A 9,279-nucleotide genomic window follows, 5' to 3' on the forward strand; every position below is an offset into this window, starting at 1 on the left:
AAACTATCTTTTATATATTTGTAATGGTAACCATATGCCAAATATTCAGAACGGAAGCATATAACAAAAAACAAGAAAGACCAAAGGGAAAACCCACAAGCCAACCAAAATAAAGAAAACACAAGGACAAGGAAGCAATGGAAACATCGAGCTACCAGAAAGCAAGAGATAAAATGGCTATAAGAAGACCTCATATTTCAATAATCAACCTAAATGTAAATGAACTGAACTCACCAATAAAAAGGCACAGAGTTAAACAAACAAAAAAAGGTACAGGGTTGCAGAATGGATCAAAAAACAAAACTCAATCATACTCTGCCTCCAGGAGATACATCTCAGCTCCAAAGACAAATATAGACTCAAAGTGAAAAGGTGGAAAATGATATTTCAAGCAAATGCCATTCAGAGAAAAACAGGAGTACTGATACTAACATGAGATGAAATAGATTTCAAAATAAAAAAGGTAAAAAATGATACTAAGGGACACTTCATAATGATAAAGGAAATCACATAATGAGAAGACATAACACTTATTAATATCTATGTTCATAATCAGGGATCCCATGATATATAAAGCAATTACTAACAGAACTAAAGAGAGAATCAGACCAAAACATTATCATAGTAGGGGACTTAAATACCCCACTGTCGGATATGGACAGATAATCCTAACAGAAAATCAATAAGGAAATAACATTCTTAAATGACACATTAGTCCAACTATACATAATTGACATTTACAGAGCCTTCCATCCCAAAACAGCTGCTTATACATTCTTCCCTAGTGCACATGGAACATTCTTAAGGATTGACCACATACTGGGACATAGAAATAGCCTTAACAAATATAAGAAGGTTGAAATCATACCAACCATATTCTCTGATCATAATGCTTTGAAACTAGAGATCAACTGCAAAAAGAAATCAAGAAGAACTACAAATATATAGAGATTAAACAACACGCTACTAAAGAATAACTGGGTCAGAGAAGATATAAATAGAAAGATCAAGAAATACATAGAAACGAATGATAATAATAGTACAAAATATCAAAACTTTTGGGACATGGCAAAAGCAGTCATAAGAGGAAAGTTCATATCATTTCAGGCTTACTGCCAAAAACAAGAATGAGTCCAAATAAATAACCTAATGCTTCACCTTAAAAAACTAGAAAAGAAAGAACAAATGAATTCTAGAGTCAGCAGGAGGAAAGAAATAATCAAAATTAGAGCTGAAATAAATGAAATTGAAAACAAAACAAAACAAAACAAAATAAATAAAATAAATAAATGCAACAAAAAGTTGGTTCTTTGAGAAGGTTAATAAAATTGACAAACCCCTGGCTAGACTCACTAAAGAAAAAAGAGAAAGGACAAAAATAAACAAAATTAGGGATGAAAGAGGGGAAATTACGACTGATATTGCAGAAATACAAAGGATCATACAAGAATACTATAAAAAAGCATATAGCACCAAATTTAATAACCTAGAAGAAATGGACCATTACTTAGAAAACTACAACCTTCCTAGACCGAATCAGAAAGAACTGGAAAATCTAAATACTGATTAGCAGTATGGAAATTGAAACAATCATCGAAAACCTACCAAAAAGTAAAAGTCCAGGACCAGATGGCTTCACCAATGAATTCTACCAAACATTCAAAGAAGAGTTAATACCTATTCTCCTCAAACTCTTCCAAAAAATTGAAGAGAAGGCACCACTTCTCAGCTCATTTTATGAGGCCAATATTACTTTGATACCAAAACCTGGTAAAGATAACACAAAAAAAGAAAACTACAGACTGATATCTCTCATGAACGCAGAGGCAAAAGTCCTAAATAAGATACCAGCAAATCAAATACAGCAATGTATTAAAAAGATTATACATCGTGATCAAGTGGGCTTCATCTTAGAGGCACAGGGATGGTTCAACATACACAAATTAATACATGTGATACACCATATAAACAAATTTAAAAATAAGAATCATATCAAGAGATGCAGAAAAAGCCTTCGACAAGATACAGCAGCCATTTATGATCAAAACACTTAACAAAATTGGTATGGAAAAAAAAATACCTTAATATAATAAAGGCCATGTATGACAAGCCCTCAGCCAACATTATACTTAATGGTGAAAAACTAAAAACCTTCCCTCTAAGATCAGGAACAAGGCAAGGCTGTCCACTATTGCCACTGTTATTCGATATAACATTGGAGGTCCTAGCGAGTGCAATCAGGCAAGAGAAAGATAAAAAAAGTCACCCAAATAGGAAATGAAGATGTCAAATTGTCTCTATTTGTGGATGAAGAAAATTTTAAAGAAAATTTTATAGAAAATTTTAAAGAATCCACAAGAACACTATTAGAAACAATAAACAAATACAGTAAAGTTTCTGGATACAATATCAACGTATAAAAATCCATAGCATTCCTATACTCTAATAAAAAAGTGTCAGAAAAATAAGTGAGGAAAAAAATTCATTTTGCAATTGTAACAACAACAACAAAAAATACCCAGGAATAAATTTAACAAAACATATGAAGTACCTATATGATGAAAACTACAAGACCCTACTAAAAGGAATTGAAGAAGATGCAAAGAAATGAAAAGATATTAAATGTTCTTGGATTGGGAAAATCAACATAGTTAAAATGACCTTATTATCTAAAGCATTATACAGATTTAGTGCAATCCACATCAAAATACCATTGGCATTTTTTAAAGAAATAGAACGAAAATCATCAGATTTGTATGGAAGCACAAAAGACCCCGAATTGCCAAAGCCATCCTGAGACAAAAGAATGAGGCTGGAGACTTGGTATTGGTAGAAACACAGACACACGGACCAGTGGAACAGAACTGAGAGTCTAGAAGTAAAACCATATTTATATGGGCAAATAATTTTTGACAAAAAGTCAAAAACATACAGTGGAGAAAGGAAAGACTCTTCAATTAATGGTGCTGGGAAAACTGAAAAGCCAACTAAAAAATGAAACTAGGCTGTTGTCTATTACCACACACCAAAATTAACTCAAAATGGATTACGGACCTGATTGTAAGACTTGAAACAATAAAATACATAGAAGAAAATATAGGAACAAAACTCGAGGACCTTGGACTTAAAGGAGATTTTACGAATTTGACCTCTAAAGCAAAGGAAGTAAAAGCAAAATAAATGAATGAGACTGCATCAAACTAAAAAGCTTTTGCTCAGCAAAAGAAATCGTCAACGAGGTAAAGAGAGAACCATCTGAATGGGAAAATATATTTGCAAGTAACGCCTCCAATTAGGGCCTAATATCCAAAATATACAAACAACTCATATAACTCAATAATAACCACAAAAAAAAACCAAATGATCCAATCAAAAAATGGGCAGAGGACCTGAGCAGACGCTTCTCCCTAGAGGACATATGAATGGCCCACAAATATATGAAAAGATGCTCAACATCGCTATTAGGGAAATGCAAATCAAAAGCACAATGAGATGCCATCTCACACCTGTTAGAATAGCTATACTCAACAGGAAGACTAATAACAAATCCTGGAGAGGATGAGGAGAAAAAGGAACCCTCATACATTGCTGGTGGGACTGCAAATTGGTACAGCCACTATAGAAAACAGTATGGAGGTTCCTCAAAAACCTAAGAATTGATCTACCATATGATCCGGCAATTCCTCTACTGGGTATTCACTCCAAAGACTTGAAAAACCATATCCAGAAAGATATTTGCCCACCAATGTTCATAGCAGCATTGTTCACAGTGGCCAGGACATGGAAGCAACCAAAGTGTCCTACAATAGATGATTGGCTAAAGAAGCTGTGGTACATATATACAATGGAACACTACTCAGCCATAAGAAGAGATGAAATACTGCTATTTGCAACAATGTGGATGGACCTTGAGATAATTATACTAAGTGAAATAAGCCAGACAGGAAAAGTTGAAAATCATATGATATCACTTATATGTGAGATATAAACCTAAAAGCAACAAATGAATAGGACAAACAAACAGAGAGTCATGGACATGGATAATGAAGTAGTGGTTACTAGAGATGGGGGGAGCAGAAAGGGGAGTTAGATGGGTGAAGAAAATTTAAATGATTTCTTTAATTAAATCAATCAATCAATCAATCAATTTTAAAAAATTAAAAAAATAATTTAACACAACTGGTATGTAAACACATATGTATAATGATAAAACAATAAAAATAAAACCTCAGTAAAATTAATGTCATTGCCAAGAAATATACAAGTTTGTGAATGAAAGCCCATATTTTGTAATAATGAATTAAGAAATACAAATAGACCAAAAGTGACCTTTTTTTTGAGATGGTGACAATTATTTTTTAAAGTAATTTGAATCAGGAGTTAGATTGCTTAGGTTTGCTCTACCACACAATAACTGTGTGGTTTGGAGAAAATGACTATCTTTTTTTCGATTCAACTTTCTCCATTAAAAGACAATTGTAATAAGAAGAATTAATACACATATATCTCTAAAAACTGTGCTTGTTTGAGGGAAAGAAGGAACTGCTTGGCTGGAGCAGTATCAGTAGGAGAGAGAATGGAAAGGAGGTGGAGGTGAGAAAGGTGAGAGGTGACTAAGATTTTTACTTTCAGTGACATGGGAACACATTGGGGTGTTTTTAGCAACATGGTGACAAGATCTAATCTGTTTAAATGGATCATTCTTTAGGTTTTATGAATAGAGAAGAGGGTCCAGGGATAGAAGCAGAAAGACTGTTAAGAGGCTATTGCAATAATGCAGAGGAGAAAAGACGATATCTTTAACAAGGAATTAGTGCTGAGAGACCAAAGCGAATAGGTGTGTATGGATTATTCATGTACAAAGGTTATTTGTCCTCATGGGACTGTATTATAGAGGGTTGCTCTATACAGTCACTCTACTCTGTAATTATGAAATAGTGGCAACTTACTGTACAACTTGCCTACTTTCTCTAGCAACAAACGTATTTGTTTCAGATACCACTTAGTGATAGTAGATGAGCTAAGGCTGATCAGTTATTATCAAATGAGAAAGCTCCAAATGACTAAAGTAGGGATCGTAATTGTTAAATGGCAAATCTGACATGAATATATAAAAATTCCCAAATTTTACTACTTATTTCAAAGAAGCATGTGATTTGACCATATTTGCATTAAACATAACTGATAATAATTTAAAGAAGATTTTTTTTTAAAGCTCTTATTTATTCCAAAGTTGAGTATACTGTTTTTTCCTTCTAACAGACAGGGTAGGAATAAACAGTTACATGCAAAGTTGAAATTAGGAAAATATATTTCTATACTGTTCTCTTCTTGTTTACAGATAAGTAGGAGGAGGAGAGATGCAAGAGTCAGAAAGGACAGCCTACAATTTAGATAAGTTTATTAAATTTACTTTGAATATTCAAAGGAAGAGATGGGATTACATTTATCAGGCGTGACTAAATTTTTCTGCCCAAGAAAGTATGAGAAATATGTTTTGAAATCACTAGAAAGCAAAAGAATAGAGGAGCGAAGAGAAGCTGGGAAGGCTCAAGTCAATTGGACAAAAATGATTTACAGAAATTTTAAAAAGAGGTTGACTAATTTTTTCAATTCTGAAATATTTCCCTTGTCATGATGTAAATGTTTCTTTACCTTCCTAATTTCCTGTGAAATCTGCATTGGAAGTCCAATGCCTTCTCTAGTGGTGCTGATATATGTAAATCAGACAAAAATGTCTGTGATCCATATGTGAATTGGTGAGCGAAGAGGTCAATAAGTGGAAAGACTGTAATAGAGCAGGAATTCTGAGCCAATAGTGACTGGGAAAAAATTAAACATCTGACCTCTGAAATCCCTAAATTGATTTGGGGACATGTGGATGTGTCATTAAACATCTACTAGATTTTGATTTTGAGCTATTCTGATTTGGATCTCAAAAAACAGGGTACATTGGCTACCATTTGAGTTAATACCTTAGCCAGGCATTGATAAGCTGAAATGATTGTATATTGAGGATAGGACAATGAAGAGATAAGTGGATCCCACTTGCAGTATTTGGACAGGTCAAGTGTCAAACTCAGGAGCTTTTTAGATACTCTTATTCTGCAGTTCTCCATCTTAATTAAACATTAAAATTACCTGGGTGGCTTTGAAAAAGTGCCTACATTTGAACTCCACCCAAAACCAATTAAATAAGAATTTTATGTGCAGTCAAGTTTAAGAACCACAGTGGGTATCAAATAACTATAGAAAAATTTAACTTAGAACATCCTTCCTATGATCACATTTTTCCAATAACAAATGAATCATTAATTGGTGGTGAAAGAAATAATATGGATCCCCAACTATGTAGAACTCAATTTATTAAAAAAAAAGAGATAGACACTACTATGTGAAGTGTGAGTTTACCCTTAAAGAATTAATGAAATTGAAGAAACAAAATTTACACATAGTAACTATCAAAATTGCTCTATGCCTTAAAATATTAGAATAACAATATGCAACAGGTGATTGAGAATTGATTTAAGGAGAAAATGTACCTGGGTTACTCAGGAATTACTGCCTTAGAAGGATCCCAGTAGACAGCTATTAAAGATGGATAAGATTGATCTAAGTTACTTTCCAAATACTTGGAAATACCATTATTATTGAAGCAATCTCCAGATTCTAGAAATTGCGTTGTAAACAAGTGGACATAAAAGAGTTGCAAACTATAAAGATTGTATTTTCGTGAATTGAGTTTTATGTTGTTAATCAAACAAATTTTATGGCAAAATTAATCAACTAACATACATAATTGTCATTATTATTTATAGCAATTAATGAGACACAATAATCAACTCACAAAAATGAGATAATTACTATTGCTTTCATGAAATTAAAAACATTTTTTTTTATTCTTAGTTTATTGTCCAGTTTATATACTCTATAGTATAGTGATACAGAGTTACAGCTCTGGGGCTGAACCTCCTAGGTTCAGATCTTTTGCTTTCTGAACTGTGAGCAAAGTAATTAATCTCCATCTCCTGTTTCCTCATATATAAAAATGGGATAATAATACTATTTTTTAAATTGTCATGAGGATTGAAATAGATAATACATGAAAAACACTTAAAATAGCATCTGTCATATAGTCTGCCCTCAATAAGTGTTAGCTGTTATAATTACTCTAATTTTCTTTGACATCGGATATTAATTAGTGATCATTATTATTACTCATAAACACAACAGAAAGTGAAAAATAGAGGGTTGCCTTATTTAAATGTTATTTCTAATAACCAGGGTTTCCTGTTGCCACAGGCCTCCACTGAAATAACTATAACCTTTCACAAGTTAATCATCTGTGCTGTGCCTCAGTTTCTCATCTGTATAATGGGGATAATCATACTTCATACTTCAAAGATTGTTGTGAGAATTGATTAATTTATACAAAGCACTTAAAATCATACCTGGCACAAATTAAACATCATGTGTTAGCTATTATTCTTATAATTATCGCTATCTTTATAATTCTGCTTCATTCATGATCTTCCCTTTGTTATTCTCACAGTTCCCAAGTGCCCTGAAGGGTCCTTTAGTGGATCCCCTCTACCTGTGTTAATTTCCCTGGTTGCTTGTGAGCTTAAGGCAGCAGAAAATGACTACCAGCTTATTAATAGCATTTTGACTGAAACTCATTTTTATAGAATGTCCTGGGAATTTACATTTTAAGCCTTTCTTCACTAATATTCTTCTGTTGAAGGATATTCTGTAAGTGTAGGTAAAAAGAGCCAAAACTCATCCTCATTACCTTTGGGTGGTGTGGGCATTAAGTGGAGATGGAAGGCAGAGCATTTCCATGAACTTGGATCCATTCTACATTTAAGGTCAGTCCAAAGGAAATGTTTCTCTGCCATTGAGAAGAAAGGAGAATGGCTTTTAGTTCTTTGACACTTAAAATCTAAAATGGAAATAACTCAAGATAATAAAAATTAGCTAAACTAGCTCCATAATTTTCTAGAAGTTGGAACTATTTATATTGCTCTTTATAGACAAATCGAATTATGACAATGGTACCTCACGTGTGGTCATGTGTTGAGATAATTTAGAAAATTATGACGGTGACAGCAATTTTTAGGAAATGTACCATCAAACAAGTTTTTTCAGCCCTGGAAGGAAGAAAAAATTAAAACTCATCTTCTTAACAGTTTAATAGTAACAATATTCTGATAATACTAAATAGGTAAATTGTAACATTCTTTTCTCAACATAATCAACTTAGGCAGTATTTCTGCAGTAAATTTAAATGTAAACTACATTATTAAAAAATAATAGTGTTCTATTTTGTTTTATCTGAATTTGAGAATAAGTCCCTTTTATCTAATGGAAGAGAACAAAAAGAACAGACATAGTATTTTAAAAATAGCACCCTAAAGATTTTTAAAAACCAGAAAATTGAAATAAATTTGTAAAGATGGCATATCATTTTTAGAATTTTTTCAAGGTTCTTTCATTAAAAATCACCCCCACACTGCATTCTTTATAAAAGAAATTACTCTACTCATTTTTATTAGTTTAGCTTTAATGCCAGTACTCAGGTTTATAAGTGCAGTATTAGAAAAACAATGGATTAATAATAGATGTCATATGATGCTTTTATATCTCATATTATGTTTGATTCCTCATTGCTTTTCTCAGTTTCTTTAATTCCTAATCACTCTCCTCCAAACAGAGAGCATCTGCCAATTTCATTATATGGGAACTTAATAATATTTAATTAAAATACAAAGCTCTAGTTGCTATCTACCATTTAATTGAATGTGATTTAAATAAAACAATAATAGAAAGTATCAGATAGTTCATATATATTTCTGTTTGAAAAAGGATAATATCTTGACTATTTCTTCAGGGTAACCACAGGTTTTGTAATTTTATCTATATTATAAAAAGAAACTTTGCAAAATATTATTGGTTTTTCTTACCTTCTAGAACTACATCTTACTGTAGCTTTTTAAATATTAACTTTTCTTTTGGACATTCAAAGCCATGCCATTGCATTTTTATGTATCTTAAAAGTTTACTCTAGATGTAACTGTGTAATGGTTTCAAAATATTCATCTACAATGCTTAATAAGATTAAAAATGCTTTTACTAATTATTTTTTGCTTGCAAATTTTGATGAGGAGTGTAATTGTATGACAATCTGTTAAAAGGACCTCTTTTGGTAAAAGTGATAATTACCAATTAGTTACTAGTTATCCTACAAGAGTGAGGAAGGAATGGTAATAATCAAGGCAG

Source organism: Pteropus vampyrus, unplaced genomic scaffold (genome assembly GCF_000151845.1).
Source record: "Pteropus vampyrus isolate Shadow unplaced genomic scaffold, Pvam_2.0 Scaffold206, whole genome shotgun sequence".
Taxonomy (NCBI): Eukaryota; Metazoa; Chordata; class Mammalia; order Chiroptera; family Pteropodidae; genus Pteropus; species Pteropus vampyrus.